At 41.4% G+C, this 22,467-nt stretch overlaps 1 protein-coding gene across 2 annotated transcripts in view; it reads right to left on the reverse strand.

Annotated features, from left to right (window-relative positions):
* PTPRN (protein tyrosine phosphatase receptor type N) overlaps window positions 1-22,467 on the reverse strand; it is a 62,129-nt gene that overhangs the window by 38,990 nt on the left and 672 nt on the right. The window lies entirely within an intron of this gene.

Genomic DNA, 22,467 nt, shown 5'->3' on the forward strand with positions numbered 1-22,467 from the left:
TAATCTTCCCAAGCGGCTCTATTTCTATGGTAACGACGAGCCTTCAGAAAGATCTGCTGCTGACTTTACTGTCCAGTTCTTCCTTCACAATTGTTTAGTAAAATGTCTATATAACAAACTGAGGAAAGGCAGCTTAATTAACATCAGTAATAGTCAGAGACCTTTTATTTTTTGCTCCCATGGTATAAAACTCTCTAAACCTCCACCACACAACCCCCCCAAGTTCATTCAACTTGCACACAGACTTCCTCTTTGGACAACACAGTCTTCTAATCAAACAGGCGCCTGGAAAAAGAGAGCGCGAGAGAGAGGAGGGGGGGTGGGATGTGTTCAGAGTTCCCCCAGACAGAGAAATAATAATTTAATAGAGGAGATGACCCATGTGCTATTATATCGGCTGGGTCCATGTGGCTATTATAATGATCTTTAACCAGGGCAGGGCTCATAAACTCAATGCTGAAAATGTACAGACTGCACAGTCTTTCACTATGGGAAATCGCCTTTATGCACATTATTAGACTTGAGTAGCACATGGCATTCTTGGAAAGAACTGTGAGGCTTCTGGCTTCCAGCTAAACTTAAATATTTCACTACCTATTTGATGCACACCAAGTTTTAGCAAAGTTACTGTTCCAGAATCTCTTAGCTGCAAAAACAGCCACACAGATTCATCACACTGAAAAGTCACATTGATTTCAACTGTTGAATGGTTAAATCAAGATATAAAACAGTGCAGAAATGATCATGTGAACCAGCAGACAGAAGAAATGGATTTTCAGGCTGCTGCCACACTGCAGAATTAGTGCAGTTTGACAATGCTTTAACGGTCATGGCTCCACCCTATGGAATCCTGGGACTTATAGTTTGTTGTGGCACCAGAGCTCTCTGGCAGAGAAAGTTAAATATCTCACAAAACTACAAATCCCAGAATTTCATAGCATTGAGCCATGGCAGTTAAAGTGGTGTCAAACTGCATCAATTCTGCAGTGCAGACGCAGCCCTATTCTAGTTACACTACTGATACAAAATGAGGAAGCAGGAAATTATACAGTATGTTTCTAACTTCATGCAGGCAATATAAGTATTGAAAATAACTCAGCTATGAAAAAGGAAATAAGTGATAGATTTTTGAATGGTTTAATATTTAAAAGCCAAAACGAATAAAAATATCTCACCAATCCAGAAAGTCCAAATGACCTACTAACTGGCCTAGAAGTTATATAGAAATGCTTCTTCATTATAGCAGGGGAGAAGAAAACTGACTCTTGGATCAAATCTGTCTTGCAGAAGACCCAGAGGAGGCTACTCCTCCTCTCAGTGGGGCAAGGAGGATCCATATGTAATCTTTGGCTGCTTTGGAAATGTGATCCTCACCCATTACTGGCATGAGAGATTCTGCTTGCTTGTCTGAAGCAAATACAGGACAAAATAGTTTTCCCATCTCTGTGTTACATACTCATTCAAAAGCTGATCCTGCAGAGAATATGAACAGGATAGTTGAAGTAATTGAAAACTAGTTCACCCCCAAGCCCTGATCAGTCTTTGAGTTTTATGGATTTTCAAAGAGAAGGAACTAAAGCTACACCTATCAGATGCCACAAATGACACACTGTTATAAACAGAGATTTCAGATACCTGGGAGGCACAGGGTGAAGCAGTATTCAAAATAAAGGAAGGATGGCAAGAAGGAAGATAATCACTGTAGATCTAAGCCAGTGCTTCACCAGACCTGTCCAGTCAACTTCACCAAACATATTTTTTTAAAAAGTAGTCCTTGATTGTATAACCAGATCAAACTCAATGAAGTCTGTCTTTTCACAGGACAAATAATGGCCTGTTACAGACAGCCAAAATAAAGCTGCTTCGAGTCACTTTGGAGGTATGGTATTTCAATGATACATGCATCCTAAGAGTCCAAAGGCCACACCAAAGCCACGCTCCAGTCCTAAGGACTGGAGTGCAGCTTTGGTGAAGCTTCCAGACTGTTAGGACTCATGCATCATTGAAATACCATTCCTCCAAAGTGACTTGAAGCAGCTTTATTTTGGCTGTCTGTAACAGGCCAATGGCAATAATTAAGAGAACTCCAAGTCCAGTTGTGGCCTCCTAAAGTCCATGGCTTGTATCTTAAGATAACTTAGGGAAGTTTGAGTTAGCAAATTCCTCACCTCTCTTCTCCCCTGCAACCACCTACCCTGCCCAGATGCCCCAGAACATTCAGGAATTTCTGAACAGGGCAGGAAGGTGGGATGACCTGTAGCTCACAAGAATGTGTTTATGGTGGGAATGAGACAGCAAAAGAGATGGGGAGCTTTCCATCATCCTTAGCTTACATTTGGCTCCAAGCCTGATTTGGGACTATATTCCATAGTTCACCCCAAATTGTTGAGAAGGGCTTCCTCAGGCCCCAGGACAAACTGTTTTGAGAGTAGGGGCACAAGTGGCTGCTGGCGGAGAGGAAAGAGATTTGGATTTTTCTCCTGTGAACCACTCTAAGTTATCTCAAGTGGGTCAAATCCCAATTGCTCAGTTAAACATTTGCCAGGCCAGGCCAATCTTAGAAACTGGTTGGCCAACTTCCTAGCTGACAAGAAAAGGGTCCAAAATTATAAGATCAACAAACTGCTAAAGGCACCAGGACTTTTATCTTAATCAAATGCTGCTGGACTCTGGCTCCCATCATCACAGGTCAACAATGGCTGGTGATGGAGCTGGAGTCCAACAACATCTGACAGGCCACAGGTTTCCTATCCCTGAACTAAACTACTTCATGCTTAGGGGCTCAAGGCTGAGAGATTAGTTCCTCACCATCTACTTGCCAGAAACTTGAATAGCAGCTTTAACCTACCCATCCTCTAAAACAGCCAGAAGAATTCCATATTTAACACTGGCTCCTTCTGAACAGTTTCTTACATACCTAAGGTTTGACAAAACATGGAACTCAGCATAGTTTTGGTCATTGCATTTCATAAAATATATTTTTGATCTGGGCAAAAAGGGCAATTAAAATAAACAAAACCAACAAAGCATCTTGTAGCACCTTAAAGACTAACAAGTTTGAGTTGGCGTAAGTTTCTGTGGATTGTAGCCCACTTTATCAGATCCATGTAGTGTAAAATAAACACAAGGATGGAGTGAATTCCCTATAACGAAAGATTACATTCATGGAACTCTTCACCTTAGAAAAATAAGTAAGTAAAGCAGGATATAATAACTGTGTATAAAATGACTCATGGTGTGGATAAACAGGATAATAAGATTTTCTTCCTGTCTCATAATGAAACTAAATGGTGTGAGATTCAGGATGGATAAAAACAAAGATAAGAGAATGAGGCTATTAGTCATGATATTTATATATTCTCTTGAAGGTATAGACTTCTCAGCACCAGTTGCTGAGGAACAGGTTACTGTGCTCACACTCAACTTGTTGGCTTCCCACAAACATCTCTTTGATCACAGGGGAGATAAAATGCTGGACTAAACAAGTCTTCGGTCTCGTTCAGCATCAGGGCTTTTCATATGTTTAGATATAATGTCAAAGGTCACTGGTTTATCCGGGCTATGTTTCATCACCAGGAATTGTCCCAGAGCATTCAGCAACAGTACTGATTTTAAAAAAAACACAAATAAAAAAACAGGCATCTAAGATTCTTTGAAAACAGGGTGTTCCAATGTCACATCAAAAATTAAGATCTGTGGAAACATTCAAATGCCTCATTGTGACTGATCCAATAGGAAATGCAAATGAAAATGCAAGGGAAGTATCAGAGAAACTGTCCATAACATCACCATCAGAAGGAACAAGAAAACCCAGTGCATGTTCATTCACCTGCCTTTCAGCATTACTTTGAAGACACTACTTGGGAATTTAAAAATGCATGTGGCAATAATAACCACCACTGTCTAAAAGCAACCAAAGTAATTTAAGTTTTCAAAATTAGTCTCCATCTCAGTAAATCAAGTAACTCTTAGGGTCTCCTCTCCAATCTACCTACTGCTACACAGCCCTGAACTAGAATGTCACTGTAGGCTGAAGCCTGTTGTTCTCTGGCTTCTAAACTGCTGATGGATGAATGCTCTGTGTGGGTAATAACTGCAGTTCTGCTCTCCACCGGCTTCTCTAATCCAGTTCATAAACTCTCCCTGCAGTCTCCTTGGTCTCTTTTGTCTCTCATATCTTCTGTTCTGCCTTGGGTTTTCACAAAATTCATCTCAGAATCTCCTATGGCAACTCCTCAGGGAAAAAAGAGCTATCAGATAACTTTATTTTACGTAAGGGTGGGCAAAGTACAACCTACGGCCTGCAGACAGCCCCCCCCCCTTTATGATCTTGAGCGCTATTTAATCAAAATGCCTCCTGTGCTCTGTAGGAGATGGGAGGGAAATTTCACCACGCTTTTGGGGGTGAGCTTCTCATGTGCTGTTTTAAGATGGCAGGAAGGCTTTTTGTCAAAATCATAAGTGACTTCCATGGTTTAGCAAGGACTCTTTCTGGTTTAAATATGTACAGTGGTACCCCGGGATACGAATGCGCCGCCTTACGAAATTTCCGGGTTACGAAAAAAATCCATTCAAAAAAACTGTTCCGGCTTATGAACGTTTTTTCGGGTTACGAAAAATTTTTTGGTGCTTTTCGGCGCTATTTCACACGAAATCGCGGCTTTTCCCCATTAGCGCCTATGGGGTTTCGGCTTGCGGAAGCCTTTCGGGTTACGAAAGCGGCGGCGGAACGAATTATTTTCGTAACCCGAGGTACCACTGTATCTAGGTCTAAGACAGTCTACTGGAAAACAAAAACACGGTGGATTTTTCTTCTAGAGTGTGCAAGGTAGTGCTTGAGGTTTTTAAAAAATGTTGAAGTGGGGAACAGTCTTCTGGTCCAGTGAGGGGCATATGCAGCCCCCAAAGCTTAGACAGCTGCTCACCTCTGCTTTATCTAGTTACATAATGTAAAAATACATTTCTCAATCCACATAACTACAATTTTAGGTCACTGAGAGCAACTGACAGCAAACTAGTTTAGTATCAGGATCCTCCATTCAGTAATCCGGCAATGATCTGTCCTCTAGATATTTTGGATTACAACTTCTACCAGCTCCAACCAACATTGCAAATAGCTGGGGATAAGGAGTGTTGTCGCCCAAACCACTGAGAGAATGCTGCATTGAGGAAATCCCTGGCCTAGGGAGCTTATTTTTCAGGTGATTCTACCACTTTTCCAAAATGAAAGAAAAAGAGAAACAACCCTGTGCTTGGAATGTCATGTCAGGTGGAATGGAAAACAGACTCTGGCTACTTACCTGATCATGATGTAGTCAGAGAACTGAACATTAAGTGGATTCTGAGCAGCCCAGGGGGAATATCCTCAGCCTCTGGAAGCACCAAACACAGTTGCTTCCACAAATCTCTTAGTAAACCACTGTTTTTAATCAAAAAGTTAGACCTATTCAAAAGTGCTGTTTTATTCAGCAACTGTATCTTAAACAACAGCTTCTTTTGTCCTTGTGTCTTCGGTTTTACAACAGCAAATTAAATTGCTTCCAGTTCCATTGTTATGGAAATCCTGAATTGCCCTTAATTAGTCAATTCTTGTTTGCTTCAGAAGGCCAAGGAGGAGATTTAATTATTTGTTTCCTCTTGGCAGCCAGAACAACTGTTTATTAATTTATTTAATCTTTTTTGGGGGACCACAACTGGGAAATGACATTCACATTTAAATATTTTTAAAAAATAAAAATTAATGAGAAATTAAACGGAATTCAGGAAGGCCATAGAGACAGTCACTAGACTGAACAGGAAGTAACTAGCTAGGTAGGGATTGATCAAGCGATATATACACATGAAAGAAGTGTAATGGGTATGGCTGCTGACACCAATCAGATAGGTTCCAGAATTCTTGTCAGTATTAGCTTGGCAGTTCAAGGTTGGAAAGAGGCCTGAGGCTGAGAAATGACCAGTAGAGTAAATTCAGCTGTTGACAAATAGTTCATAAGTTATCAAGTCTACTAGGATGTGAGATGCAGCACATCTGAATAGTTTAGTTTGGTTGCTTCTCTCCCGAGGGATCCATCTTTCAGTCCCCCCACCTGAGGCAGGAATGTACTCCATCCCAGGATACCAATGTTGGGGGTCAAGAGTGTTGCCCTTGGATAGAATTCATAGTTTAGGAGCCCAGCTCTACCACTTGCTCCAAGGGGATGCTGGAACACATCAACTAAGCGATAATGATGTTTCCTCTGCTGTAGACCTCTGGCAGCATCTGTTATTGTTGTAGTCAACTTTATTTGTGCCTTGGCTTTCCCCAAAACGGGGACTCAAGGTGGAGTGCAAATTAAAATACTATACAGCTAAAACATACAAAAGATCAACACTAAAATGAAATTATCAACAACATTGGGGAACAATTTAAAATATGCAGGTAAAATTCAGAGATTATAGTCATGTTAGTCTAGAATATCATTATGCAAAAAGGGATCTTGTAGCACCTTTGAGACTAACTGTGCAAAAGAAGATGTAGCATAAGCTTTTGTAGATTTAGTCTACTTCCTCAGATGGCGCAGAGTTGCCATCTGAAGGCACACAACAACATTTGAAGGCACACAATAACAAATGTTTCTGTTTTCAATACCAAATCAAGTCTTGGGGAGATTTGGAACTGTACTTGTTCCAGCTCAGAACAAGTAGGACAGGCTCTTTTTATATATAACATAAATTAATTACTACATATGAAAGTTGTGCAAGATAGAAAACACTGGAATGTTACATTTTGAGCAGAACGTTACCTGGATTCTGTATAAACACGGATAGAATTAACACTATTTTCAACAGATAGTGCTGAAGAAATTCTGTTGCTGAGCAAAGAGCCAGACAGGAGCTGACTGCAAGGAACTAACCATGGTTCTGAAACCTACTAGCTGCTACAGTTGGAATTAGGAAGGGCTGTCCAGTTAGATTCCCTTTTCACAAAAAAGCAGGAATGCACAAACACACAAAACAGCAGCTAGACAGCAACTGGTATACAGTGGTGCCTCGGGATACGAAATGATCGGGTTACGAAATTTCCGGGATACGAAAAAGTTGGATTGGCAAAAACTGTTTCGGGTTACGAAATATTTTTCGGGTTACGAAATTCATTTCGGCGCGAAATTCAAATGCTGCAAAGTGCAGCTATAGGCTTTCCAGTGCTAACGGAAAAGTGTTTCGGGTTACGAAATTTTCGGGTTACGAAAGGAATGGCGGAACGAATTAATTTCGTAACCCGAGGCACCACTGTATATATGGAACAACAGTTTCTTCTTTCATTTTCTTCTTATCACTGATTTCAACAAAAAGATTAACAGTAGCAAAAAATAAGTACCGGTATGTGATTATAAGCAAGACAAAATAGCTATGCAGTGTCTTAATGGAGTGTTTTAAGTGAGAACCAAATCAAGGAGTTACCAAAGTGGTTTCACAGAGCAGGAAATAAGGAGACACTGGCGGGTTACAGACCGCCGCCTGCTCCGCGAGGGAGCCGTAGCAGCCACACTGCGCGGCTCCCGCGCGGAGCAAAATGGAGCTCCTTCTTGCGGCGCCTCTATGGCGTTGCGAGGCACCGCTGGCGCATTTGCGACGTCATAGGCGCCACGACACGTCTGGACGCTATGCGTCCGATACGTAAACATGGCGGCACCCATGTGGAAGGGGCGCCGCCATGTTGTACGTATGGAATACATACTAGGGTTAGGAGGGTGCGGAAGTACCACCCCTTCCTAACCCTAATACGTATTCTATACGTATTTTTTGGCGGTCTGTAACCCGCCACAATTAGGCAGTTAAAGTTTCTGTTATGTTTTCATTCAATATTTTTCTGTCCCAACCCCACCAACAGTGGAAACATTTTCTAAGATTTGAAATATGGTACTTGCTAATAGCAGTCAAAAGGTAGACGTAGAAGGAAGCACAGAAACTGTGAAAGCTCCCTCAGGGATGACTGGTGTTTTATGGAACAGATGTCTGCCTTATGTATGCTGATATCTTCAAGCAAAGACCATAAAACATGAAGGAGAGACTCTTATCTCTATAGACACAGGGAGAGATAGTGGGTTATATGCCACAGAGCTCCAGCTGGACACAGTTCCCTCCAGGGTATCCATCACTTGTTTACAGGTGCAAACACTTCCTTCACACTTTATGGAATTCATCAAACAAATGCTGGCATATCACTGACAGACATGTTTACTGCATAAAATGTGAATGAGCCCTTACAGGGCTCCAAATATGGGACAGTGGAGGAGGTATAGATCATCAATCCAACACAGATGCCACTTGTTGGTGGTGCTGAAACAGACAATTGCCAGAATTGACACTTGGCATGTTGCTGAGGATTCTGGTATTTGCAGTCAAAAAGGTAAGATTTTTGAACTCTGATTTGTACTCATATAAACTAGGCTTTATCTTCCTAAATCTTTGAGATGTTCCTGCCATATTTTTAAAGTATTTATATCTTGGTCTCTGAATCAGGTGAACAGGTTCTTTTCAGCAAAATTCACAAAAGTTTCACCAAAGGTCTAGACTTCTCTTTATTATAAACCTTATTTGGCTCCCATAATTGCCCATGAGCAACTTGTGAAGGCCTGCTTATTTAACAAGACATTTAGGGATTGTTGCTTTTAAAACTAAAAGTTATGTCTTGAATTTCTCTCTCTTCCTTTTGTGCTCTCTAACAGTTCCTTTAATTTAAAATCTTGCTGCTGTTTTTAATCATGATTTTATTGCCATTTTATGTACATCTACCTTCTACATCTCATGCACTACCTTAAGTGTTTTTGTCAGAGAAGAGAGACAAAATGAAAACATTGAAAAATTATTCAATCAACAAAATTACAAGAGCAGCCAATTGAAACTAATATACAAAATGATGGATCATAAGTAGAGAGCCAGCATGTTGTAGTGATTTGAGTGTTGGATTGCTACTTTGGAGACCAGGGTTTAAGTCTTAGGAAAAAGTGGAGAGAAGAAAAGCCATGTATACTGCCAGGGGCTCATTGGGAGAAGGGCAGGTTGCAACTGTAGCATATAAATAATGCTGAAGAGATTTGTGACAGCCAGACAAATTGTGACCACACTAGCCTTATTTCAAATGCAAGGAAGGTATTTCGTTAGCAACGTGTTCTCAATAATTCAAACACTCTTAAGAAGAGCCTTATTAGACAAGAGTTCAGCAACCTGAGTAAAGCTTATTGAATGATTAATAATGTTGCCCAGGACTAGACAGATAATTTATTAAGAATCACGTTCCTTACTGCTCCAATGTGAGGCACTAGAATCAGTAGGTAGAAGTTACAGGGATGGACATTTTGGCTGAATATTAGGAGAAATTTCCTAATAATGAGAGCTGTTAAACAGTGGAAAAAGCTGGTTTGGGCTATGTTGGACTCTGCTTCTTCAAAAGTCTTTAATCAGAGACCAATTAATGTAAAGATATTGGTGATATGTCTGCAAGCATGTGCAAAACTCAACATCACAATGAAAAAAAAATCAAGATGAAAGGAATAGCTAATGTTTAACTTATTCCTTGAGGCCAAGCAGAAATGCACACATCTGAATTAGCCCTCTCCCCTCTCTGCACTTGGGCACAAAGCTCCAAAGACTAGACTATGGTTTGTCAGGATAAATCTCCTTAAACCAATCAAAATGGTGGTATTTTAAAAATTACCTTACAAATAATAAGCACTTAAAACATTAGGTATGGTGCTTAAAATAGAGATCTGAACTTGCAAAAATCATGGCAAAAAAGTTTAAGGGCAGACAAGATACCCTTAACTCTAGCTGCAAAACTTTACAGCTGGAAGAAATACTTAATGTAACCTGCCATGGATTATGAATACAGATGATCAAGGAATATATGTAGGTAAGTCATACCTCTTCATAAGAACTGCACAATCTGCAAAATGTGAGTATGCAGCAAGACAGTTTCTCTGGGAAGATACACCATCTGTTCTAAAGGTAGCTCTTATCCTACAGTTTGGGCCCCTCCTGGCCCTTCTTTGTACCACACACCTTCTGGATCAATACAAATTCAGAAATTACAGTACTTTATTATTTGTCAAACAATTCAAGATCTAGTGAAACTACCTTTTTTTAATGGGCACATTTTGGAAATTTCCATTTAGGTCAGTCAATTCAGCTCATGTGTCTTACAGTGCTTCCTTTTTCAGTTTTCTGTCAAGACAATTGTCACATTTTCCATTCACATTACATTTTTTAGGACTGGAGTGTGGCTTTGGTGCGGCTTCCGGCCTCTTAGGATGCATACAGCATTTAAACAGCATACCTCCAAAGTGACCCGAAGGAGCTTTATTTTGGCTTGTCTGTTCAGGCCCTATATTACAATGAAAAGGGCTGCAATCAAACTTGAGCAATAAAATGCCATAATCCCATTTGTAGCCTAACAGATCCACTGACTTCAGGATTCCCTCCTTCTTGAAACTTTATAATAAACCTACTTTTGAGCACTTACCCGAAAATGCAGCAGAGACAGTTCTGTAATAAAACCAGCTTTTTATAACTGTCCCAAGGGACCTATCTTATAGTTCAAGAACCCAAGAGTTAGTCTATCCTCATTAGTATTAAAAGCTCCTCCAGAGTGGCTCTGTAAATGACAAGCAATGTAAATTTATTTTATCTTGTTACTTCTAGGCATTTCTACCTCTTTTCTATCATGAAATAATCAGAGCAGTGACAAATCACACAGAGAAGTCTCTGGAACTGTGGAAGATTGTTTGGTATTCCCAATGTTCCAGTATATAAAAAAATAAGACAAGCTAATGCTACGGCTATCAGGACTGGAGAGACCCCCTAAGATGCCTGTCTAAAATCCCTCAGGAGAGATTTAGAATTTATGGAAATGAGACATAGGCAAACAATGCTCCCAACTCTGGGGGAGGGGAGAAAAAGGAGAACGATTTTTCCCCACAAAAAATTAAAGAGATTAGCACTCTTTACATATTGAAAGTGACCTTGTTACTTTAGAAACATCATATGTAATATATATTACTTGGTTTGGCATAAAATTATGTTAGGTATATTAAAAGTACATTTTATTCAGGCATCACTTACACACTGAATTTACCTTTTCATTTTTAAAATTCATCATAATTATGATTTTTAAATTACCTATGGACCTACATGGTCCTGTACTGTGAAAAATCTGTAAAAAAATGAGTAGGTCCCTCTTTTGTTTTGCCAGTTTATGGGGAATGGGGAGACGAATAAAAATAAGCAAACTTCAAAATAGTAAAACAAAGGATATTTTCCCCTCTGCTAGCCCTAGAATCATAGAGTTGGAAGAGACCACAAGGGCCATCCAGTCCAACCCCATTCTGCCATGCAGGAAATCACAATCAAAGCATCCCCGACAGATGGCCATCCAGCCTCTGTTTGAAGACCTCTAAGGAAGGAGACTCCGCTCTCCTCAATAAAGCACTCATTCCCATGAAAAGGAGTAAGAAAAGCGAAACAAGACCAGAAATTACCATGATCCTGATTCTGTGCACAGGCTCACATACAAGCTTTCCTTATATAGTTTTCAGAAATAATGCTGGGACAGTAAATATGTGAACACCCTGTCTTAAATATGTTATTCATAATTTTAAAAGAAAATATTCCATAATCCATTTTTTTTAAAAGCCAAGGAAACAAAGACGTCAGGGAGTGAAAATAGAAAAAACATTGTCTCCCCAAATGTTTCCAGTTTTTTCCTCTAGGCTTTCAGATATCTACTTATCAATCCATAAGAAAACATAGCCCATAACATCAATTGCCTCTATGGTGGGTTTGAAGCCTATTGGGGAGGAAAAATTCCAACACAGATGAATACCTTGGGATTTTCACATCAGTTCATTTATAACACAATAGAAATGTAGAAGAAAGCAAACCAGATTAATGAATACAAGGGCACAAAAATAGCAGGTATTTTCTCTTGTCAGCCACATCCACACTGAATATCACAGCTGCCCAGTTGGTGAGTCAGAGCAGACCACAGCAACATACGTTGCATTACTACTGACGTCTTTGCCAATGTGAGTCAGAGGCCCCTGGAGGGATAGGATTCTGCAGCCAGGCATAGCAAGGATGGTTCTGTCTCTGTCAGTACACCTGTCCAAGGCGCTTCCTAGATACACATTCAGCTTATTAGTTAGTCCAAGAAGACATACCTTGGCAACTGGGATTACTCCTAAATATAAGCATACCCTGCAATTTTAAGCAAACAAATGACTTCTAAGTATAAGCATGCCCTGCAACTTTAAGCAAAAAGGTTAGAAAATACTGGTTGGGACTAAGTCTTGCACTTCTACAAATGGAAGATGTGAAAGCAGGGACTGCTTCTTCAATCCTTTTAATACTACAAAGAGATAGGCTAATCAGCATGCTCTCAATCATAGAATCATAGAGTTGGAAGAGACCTCAATGGATCCAGACTTACCATTACAGACAGTGAGGAGACCTTAGACAGCAGATATCTTTCAAAGGGTGTCATGAAAGAGTATCAAATTGTTAGTTATAGAATTTGTTATTTTTTTCAATGTCATGGAAGGGAAAAAGTGTTTGTAGGATTGTGTCAGATACCAAAATAACATGGCTGGGCTTTAGGTACAATGTACCCTAGTGTAGGAAGGAGCTATGTCATGTGCTATTCTATCTTAGGAAACAGAAAGTTTTGAGATAGCTTGGTCTATGAAGTATGGGGAGAAGGAAGAGCATACATGGGTGGTTTGGACAAAGACCTTAATTAGGAAGGGGAGTATCTACTGTAAGGTGGGCAAGATGGAAAGCATTTTTACTTCTTGTACATCATTTTCAGTTTGTCCTCATTCTTTGTTAATATACTGAGCTCCCTCCTGCAGTTGATAAATCCAAGAGCTGAGGGTGGTCCAAAACACAATTATTGGTTGTATAAACCTTTGAATTACAGCAATCCTCAAATTTCGTGTGTTGTAACCCTAGGCTTTTCATCTGTCCAACCTACTTTCTTTTCATTTGTTAGTTTTAACAATACTGTATATCAGTTATCTCTCAGGAACATGAAAGTCTGGTGGGAAGGCCATGCAATCCAAGCAAATGGTTTGGATGGAAGAACGAGGAGTCCTTATGGCAGCCTCAGATAACCCTGAGGCTAATATTCAAGACTTCTGTCAAACAGGAATGTACAATGTGATCCCAGATACAATTGGGGAGTAAAATCCAATAACTAGAACTCATTTCAGCTAGTGGTTCCTCAGTGCCAATGTTATTTCTATCATCTCTGACATCTTGGATGAAATTTGGCCAGTCTCACTTGTTCTGTGTTAATTGTACAAGGAGGAGCATGGATTGGTCACTTGAGGAAAAAGCTGCCTAAAATGCAATATGTGGTAGGGAAAATGAGCAGGAAGAGACTAGCCTGACCTGTCCAAGAATTTAGAAGACAAGGCTAGAGAGGCTGCATACTCTCTTGGCAACTGGAGAAACGTTTCTTCTCTAATGTTGATCACACCAGTAATGTGACATCGCCCAATGCACTGCTTAATTGTTCTACCATTTTAAAAACCACAGATACAGGGAGGTATCCTGGAAATGTATAAGGAAAAGAAACTTCATATGTGGAACAATGGGAGTAAAAGCAGTACAAGCATGGTTGTTTCACAGAAGCACAGAGACTTTATGGGAGATCAAGTCCAATCCCCGGCTCAGTGCAGGATCTCCAGCTAAAGCATCTCTAGCAGGTAGCTGCCAAGCCTCTTTTTGAAGACGTCAAGAAAAGGAGACCCTGCCACCTCTCTAGTCAATTGAATCCTCTGTTCAACTGCTCTCATTGTCATAAAGGTCCTTCTAATATTGTCAGAATTTACCCTTCTGTAAGTTAAAACCATTAGACTTGGTTCTACTCTCTGGGGCAGCAAAGGTCTACATCCTCCCATAGTATTTAAGGAAGGCCATCATGTCACCCCTCAGTATTTTCCCCACCAAGCTGAACATGCCCAATTCCTTCAACCTTTCCTCATATATTTTGTTTTCCATAGTGCTGATCACTCTTGTCCTTCGCTGAACCCACTCCAACTTGTCTGTAAGTGCCCCCAAGCTTTTCTTAGAATGGCTTGGAGCCTTCACATTCATAAACCACAATATTTATACATTCCAAGGCTTCAAGGTTCACAAGCCATGAACTGCTGCCTTATTTGTGTTCTAGAGGCTGAGCAACTGACTATTTACAAGCCATGTGCAGAAGAACTTAAACAAGTTTCTTGGCCTTGGGTTGGCAGATTCCTTTTTTTAACCCACATACTCCATACAGAGGGAAAGAACCTCAATGCATTTTTATAAGTCCAGCTTTTAAAGTAGAGACTGTTTCAGCGAGTACAGGGAGAGTGGCAGACACAAGCACTCAAGGGCTTTCCCTAACATTTGAGTGTATAGCAAACCTCCAGAATATCTGCAATGCCTGCAGTTTTTTTTGTAACATATTTCATTAAAACTTAATGGATTTTAATGCTGCATTAAAAGTGCTGCCTATGTTTTGCTGTCTCCTGTACACATAGAGACACACAAACATTAATATAAATGCAGCTGATGCATTGGTAACAGGATTTGGCTTCTTGTCAAATTCTGGAAGGCCATGAAAACCTCAATATTTACAAATCCTTGATCAAGCTGTAAATGGCCTTCTCAGGTCCAGTACAAGCCAAAAATCACTTTGTGCTAAATTTCTACTAAGGCTATGGTGAGATGGAAAGCAGCCCCAGAAAACTTGAGATTCTGAAAGGGGCAGAAAGCTATTTTGCAAGGTGAATAAGGGAGAAATATACCCTTGAGCCACATCTTACTACATTGTGCAAGTTGATTGTCCACTAGCAGTGACTAATCATACAAACAGTTGAATATAAAATCAGGGATATAATCAAGCTTAGCATTTCAGAGCTTAGTATTTCCTACAGATATGCCTCCACCCCTAGCACCCCAGTTGAATCTGGGTCAGTGTAATCCACCATTTTAACTTCTCAGTACATCATACAATGCTATATTGGTCTGTTTAACACAGGGTGGTTTTTTGAAACACCACCATTGATATTTCATTGACCGTGGGGGAACAGGCCTGGAGGGTCAGTATCCTAAAAGTTTTAGGTTTGCAGCCAAAGAGTGCCAAGTATTTTGAGAACCTCTTAGCTTTTCTCATAGGAAGCAAGCAATGATCGAAGCTTCCTAAATTGGAGGACTCCATGCAACAATTCTTCAGGTTTTGGACCCACGTTTGGGCAGCTTCATCTCATCTCTTCAGCACACCAGCACCACCGCCGCTCTTCTTTTCAAATATAGCATTGTTTTTCAATTAGGTTAAGAAAATACCAACTCTACCCTGGATAGAACAGTTTCAAACCTTCCCAAATACGCCACCACTGAATGGAGTTTCAGTCACATAAGATCAGATGTTATGGCTACAGTGAATTGAAAAAAGGAGCTATTGTTTATTATCACCTGTATGTTATATGCATATAATTATTTATATGTTAGATATTTGTATTGTCCTGCAATTAGGAGAATTATACTACACCATTTCCCCTTTTGTTTCCCTAGATTGCTAATCCAGTGCTGAAGTGAGGCACCATTATCCTTTTTACCCCAGTAAGGCAGTACAGATAACTAAACTGCTACATCACCAGCTTACCTAAGATGTTACACAGACTTTATGGTTGTTAACCATCTACCAAATAGCTTTCTATTGAAACTTATGCATCTGAAATATTGTTCATAACAAATTTTTCATGGGGTAAAGTTGTGGTATGTAAACTTACCTATTTGTAAAATCATGCCTTTCACAACAAACTAACAAGCAAATGCTATCAGCAAGATCACTGTAGTTGTGTGCCTTTCCATTCTATGGCAAGCTGGGGGCAAACCTACTGTGGGATTTTCTTGGCACGATTTATTTGCAGGGGTTTGTCTCTCTGAGGCTAAGTGTGTGTGACATGCCCAAAGTTACCACTGAGTTTCCATGGTTGAGCAGAGATTCAAACCCTGTTCCCCAGAGTCATAGTCTAACGCTCAAATCACTACACCATGCTGGTTACAGTCAGCTATGTATTAATCCATAGTAATATGAAAATTCCTACGAAATGCATGGATAATAGCCAGTCATAAAACCACTGCTTCTTTGAGAAGTGTGTATATGAGCCCCCCCCCCCCGCATCATATTATATTTAAGGCAAAAAGGAAAGACACAGCTGTCATATTCACTGTAATACATTAATGCACACTGCTGTCAAAGGTTCCTTCTCCTGTTTGGACCAACACACTTTTAACTTAACAACAGGAGGTATCTGAAATCTGAGAGGAGTTGAACAGGAAGCAGCAAGATCAATATTTCTGTCTTCAGACCTTCTACCGACTCACTAGGCAGTAATAACTTCAAACAATCTGCCAAAGAGAAAGAAAAACCTTTCAGTGTTGCCCTGCACTATTCAATGTAGTCGGGTGTTTAGAATTCCCTTGAACAACAGAACCCAAGGTACAGTACCATAAAAAGAGGGACTGAAGATTAAATCAGGTTCCCTTGGGATATGTAGTTCAGGATAGTGTACTTGGGTGTTGTGGCCTAGGATTCTAAATTTTTCATTAAGTAACAAATCATTAAAATGGAGATATGGCAGTTCAAGTTATATCAAACTGCTATAAATGTGCAGAAACACCTCTGAGTATGAGGTTGCTCTTCTAGCATTCTAGACTTCCACAACAATAAAGACAGTTCCTGGGGAAAAGCACAGGTCAGTTTTTAAATACAGTTGACAGACATACACATTATCACACACAGCATCTACAGATAGCATGACTGTCTTTGCAGTTTAGGTTCACGGTAGGGAGGTAATCAAATTGGACACAATTTCTCCAAAGTCTTACAACATTTTCCCCTTATTTGGCCATTTCACCTCTTTTAGATTTTATATATAGCATAGTCTCCCTGTTTCAATTACATTACCTATTTGGGACTTCAAGATACATACCAACATAAGCCTCCCACTGTCATTCCCCTGTATTAAAGTCCAGACTGCCAAGATATTCACTCATACTTACAAAACCATCAGGTTTGTGGGAGGAAATATTTTCCCATTTCAACAACTCCACATCCCCGATGCAGCCTCCTCAGTCAAGAAATCAACTGAGCTAAGTTTCAAACGGAACATGTATAAGAAATGGAAAAAGGGGGAAATCACCAAAGAGGAATTCAAACAAACAGCAAGCCTGTGTAGGGGTAAAGTCAGAAAAGCCAAGGCACAGAATGAACTCAGGCTTGCTAGAGAGGTTAAGAACAACAAAAGGGGCTTTTTTGGATATGTCTGCAGCAAAAGGAAGAAGAAGGAAACTGTAGGGCCACTGCGTGCAGAAGATGGCAAAATGCTAACAGAGGACAGAGAAAAGGCAGAATTGCTCAACACTTTCTTTGCCTCAGTCTTCTCAGAAAAGGCAAAGGGAACTCAACCTGAGGATAATGGAGCAGAGGACAGAAAAGAGGTATTTCAGCACAGAATAAGTGATAGTACAGGAATATTTATTTAACCTAAACGAATATAAGTCTCCAGGACCAGAGGAACTATATCCAAGGGTATTAAAAGAGCTGGCAAATGTAATATCAGAGCCACTGGCAATAATCTTTGAAAACTCCTGGAGAATAGGAGAAGTCCCAGCAGACTGGAGGAGGGCAAACGTTGTCCCCATCTTCAAAAAGGGGAAAAAAGAGGATCCAAACAATTATCATCCAGTTAATCTGACATCTATACCAGGAAAGATTCTAGAGCAGATCATAAAAAAGAGTCTGTGAACATCTAGAAAGCAATTCCATAATCACAAAAAGTCAACATGGGTTTCAGAGAAACAAGTCATGCCAGAAAAACTTTATCTCTTTCTTTGATAAAATTACCAGCTTGGTAGATGAAGGGAATGCTGTAGATATAGTATATCTTGATTTCAGTAAGGCCTTTGACAAAGTTCCCCATGATATTCTTGCAAACAAGCTTGTAAAATGTGGGCTAGACAAAGTAACTGTTACATGGATTTGTAATTGGTTGACCGGCCGAACCCAAAGGGTGCTCAACAATGGCTCTTTTTCAACCTGGTGAGAAGTGACCAGGGGGGTCCCACAGGGTTCTGTCCTGGGCCCAGTGCTATTCAACATCTTTATTAATGACTTGGAGGACAAAATTGGGGGCATACTTATCAAATTTGCAGATGACACCAAATTAGGAGGAGAAGCTAATACCCCAGAGGACAGGATCAAGATTCAAAATGACCTGAACAGACTAGAAAACTGGGCCAAAGCTAACAAAATGAAATTCAACACGGAGAAATGTAAGGTACTGCACTTAGGGCAAAAAAAATGAAATGCACAGATATAGGATGGGGGACACCTGGCTGAATGAAACTACGTGTGAAAGGGATCTAGGAGTCCAAGTAGACCATCAGTTGAATATGAGTCAGCAGTGCAATGCAGCAGCTAACAAGGCCAATGCGATTTTAGGCTGCATCAATAAAAGTATAGTGTCTAGATCAAGGGAAGTAATAGTGCCACTGTATTCTGCTTTGGTCAGGCCCCACCTGGAATATTGTGTCCAGTTCTGGGCACCACAATTCAAAAAGGACAATGAGAAACTGGAGAGTGTCCAGAGGAGGGCGACTAAAATGGTGAAGGGTCTGGAAACCATGCCCTATGAAGAACGACTTAGGGAGCTGGGGATGTTTAGCCTGGAGAAGAGAAGGTTAAGAGGTGATACGATAGCCCTGTTTAAATATTTGAAGGGATGTCATATTGAGGAGAGAGCAAGCTTGTTTTCTGCTGCTAGAGACTAGAACATGGAGCAATGGATGCAAGCTACAGGAAAACAGATTCCACCTCAACATTAGGAGGAACTCCCTGACAGTGAGGGCAGTTCGACAGTGGAGCAAACTCCCTCGGAGTGTAGTGGAGTCTCCTTCCTTAGAAGTCTTCAAACAGAGGCTGGATGGCCATCTGTCGGGGATGCTTTGATTGTGATTTCCTGCATGGCAGGGGGTTGGACTGGATGGCCTTTGTGGTCTCTTCCAACTCTATGATTCTATGAAATTGTTCGTCAAAGAACTTCATAACTAAGTCAAAGAGTAAGAAGATGACCTCAGACAATCATTCCATGCCAAAATGCAGTAAGGAAACCGAGAACAAAAGCTGATACCACTTTTCAGACACAGAATATACAGGTAGCATTTCCAAATGCTAATGGTTTCTTCCTCAAAGCTGACAAGCAAAAACTTTGCCCTTTTGATAATCATAAAACTGTGATGGATATCACGGGGCTATCCAGATTGACAATATCTATAAGCCCCAGCCAACATGGTGAGAAATGATAGGAACTATAGTCCAAAAACATCTTGGCGAGAGATACATGGTGAAACCTCATCTAAAAAAAGGCAGCAATTTTGTCAGAAGAAATATCCTAGAAGAGGATTTCTCAGGATCAAGTACCCATAAGACATACTCAGTTCACATATAAACATAAGGGGTTGTTATCCATCCATCTTCTTTAGGAACACAGTTGGTTTAATGCTGAAGTACTCAACCAGTGTGGTGTAGTGGTTTGGGCATTGGACTACTATTCTTGAGGCCGGGGTCTGATTCCCTGCTTGGCCATGAAACCCACTGGGTGACCTTGGGCAAGTCACATACTCTTATCCTCAGGGGAAGGCAATGGCAAACCTCCTCTGAACGAATCTTGCCAAGAAAGCCCCATGATAGTTTCACCTTAGGGTCACCATAGGTTCGAAACAACAATCTCAACCCAAGAATATATCACAGGTGTGAGCAAAGCATGGCCCTTCAGGTGCTGCTGAACTGCAGCTCCCAACACTCCTCACCACTGGCTATCCTGGCTAGGGCTGATGGAAATCACAGTCCAACACTGAGGAACCACAGCTTGCCCACTCCAATATAAGAAGCTGCCATGCCCAAATGTGAGGGATGCTAACCAAAGAGGTAGAGCCAGATTGATGCAGTGGTTTGAGTGTTGGGCTACAGCTCTGGAGACCAGGATTCGATTCCCTGCTCGGCCCTGAAACCCACTAGGTGACCTTGGGCAAGTTACACTCTCTCAGCCTCAGGAGAAGGCAATAGGAAACCTCCTTTGAACAAATCTTGCCAAGAAAACGCCATGATAGGGTCACCTTCGGGTCATTATAAGTTGGAAGCAATTTGAAGGCACACAATACACACAAGCAAAGAGGATAACTGACCTGCCTGTGCCATTTCTAGCTGCAAGCTCATAAAAGTGCCCTATGGCTCCATTTTGCAAATAAGAAAGCACCAATAAAAAAGCAAAAATCAATAATCAGACCCAGAAAGGAACCTGGGCTACACCTCCTCACCATATGTGAGGGGCATGCAGTTGGCAATGGGGGTGTGGTGAGGGGGAAAAAGATGAAGGAGACCTCAGTGGTCATTTCCTAGAAGGAGTCCCTCTCAGCATTCCTGCTAAAGCATGTACAGCTGAGGTTTGCAACAGCCAGATGGGTTCGGCTGCAAAATGGGAAGCAGAAAGGATGGAGAAGAGAAAGGCCCAGCCAGAATGACGTCAGTGACTGAATGAAGGAAGAAAACATGAGAGAGAGGAGAAAAGAGAGCGAGAAAGAGCGCTATTCTGGAAGTAAATGGGGGCGGGAAAAAGAGAGAGACAAGGCGAGCCTGAAAAAGCTGTGACGTTCACCTAACAGGCTGCCACGCAAAATGGTGACAATATCACTTTGGCGGGGGCTGAATTGGCACTCATGGAGGAAAAAGAGGGCAAGGAGACACTGATACCCAGAGAGAAAGTAAGGTGAGGGAAGAATATTCAGCCCTGCAAGGGAGAAGAGGGAGAGTAAAAATACTTATCATCATCATCATTGAAGAAATAGAAAGGAATAATAATTATTATAGGAGAAACAGATCATCATCATCATCATCATCATGCCATTTCCAGCTGCAAAGTGACCCATGTGGATCCATCTTGCAAACAAGGAAGCACCAGCAACAAGCAGACCCAGGAAGGATTTCTTCATTAATTAACAATGACAGTTTAATCTTAATTGTCTTTTAATGCTCTGCTCTGTTATGTTTTCAGTGGTGTCCTTTTACATTGTAAGCCACTTTGAGTCCCACTTTTGCGGGGAAAGCGGGGTAATAATTATCTGCTTTCCCCCCCAATACTGGGATTCAAAGGGACCTGCAATGCAAAAGGACACCATTAAAAGCATACCCAAGTGAGCGTTAAAACGGAGTGAAGCTGTCCTAGCAAAGGGCCTCTCCTTCCCTCCTGCACAGAAAGAAGGGGGAAACTCCGTTCTTGCAGAGGCTTCAGGGAGGAAGGCGGTGGTGGGGAAGGGAGGAACTGCAGGGGACTCAACCCATGGGAGCGGGTGGCTGGGGGACAAAGACAGGGTCAGCAGAGGCCCTCCTTTTCCAGGCCATGTCCTCCATTTCAGCCTTCTGTCCAGGAGGATTCCCAAAATTTGGAGCAGGACTCCCTTTGGAGCCTGACTAAGAAACATGCATTTATATTTGTAGGACTGTTTTGAGCTTTTATTGGGCCATGTCCTCCACTTTTGTTCTGGAATGTCCTCCGTTTTGTGGTGCCTCGTCCTCCTTCGCAGTCATCCCACCTGGTCAGCCGGGGCGAGGAAGGGATGCAGGCGCTGGTGGCCGATGCTTCATGGTTTGGAAAGACCAGGGATTCCCAGCCCTGCCTTTTCGTGGAAGAGCTCACAGAAAGGGCAACGGAGAAGGGCTCCCCCATCCCTTTTCCCCCTCGAGAAGCTCCTAATACAAGGGGATCAGATGTCCTCACGGCAAAGGAGGACGAGGCACTGCAAAATGGAGGATGTTGAAGGAAAAAAATGGAGGACTTGAGCAAATAAAACCCCAAAACACTCATAGAAATGTAAGTGCATGTTTCTTAGTCATGTTCAAAATGGAGGGCATTCCGGAAAGAAATGGAGACATGATTTAAAAAAGCTACAAAATACTCATATAAATGCAAACCCGTGCTTCTTAATCATGCTCAAAATGGAGGACATCCCAAAAAAATGGAGGGCAACTAAAGGCTACAAAACACTCCTATGAATATAAACTCGTGCTTGTTAGTCCTGCTCCAAATGGAGGACATTTGGGAATTCCTCCCGGACGGAAAGTTGAAATGGAGGGCGTGTCCTGGAAAAGGAGGACGTCTGGTCCTCCGGCCCTAACATTTCCCCAGCAGCACCCCTGTCTGCTATCCAAACCAGGGCTAGTCCTTTTCCAAACAGCTTTATTTGGGCAGAGAGGAAGGGAAGCAGGCAGGGCCAAGGGAGGCGCAGCCATATGGGACCCAGGGAGCTGAAGCATCGCCTGCCGGGAGACCAGGCACGTCCTCCGTTTCCACCTTCTCTCCAGGAGGAATTCCAGCATGTCTTCCATTT

This window comes from Sceloporus undulatus, chromosome 1 (genome assembly GCF_019175285.1).
Source record: "Sceloporus undulatus isolate JIND9_A2432 ecotype Alabama chromosome 1, SceUnd_v1.1, whole genome shotgun sequence".
Lineage (NCBI taxonomy): Eukaryota > Metazoa > Chordata > Lepidosauria > Squamata > Phrynosomatidae > Sceloporus > Sceloporus undulatus.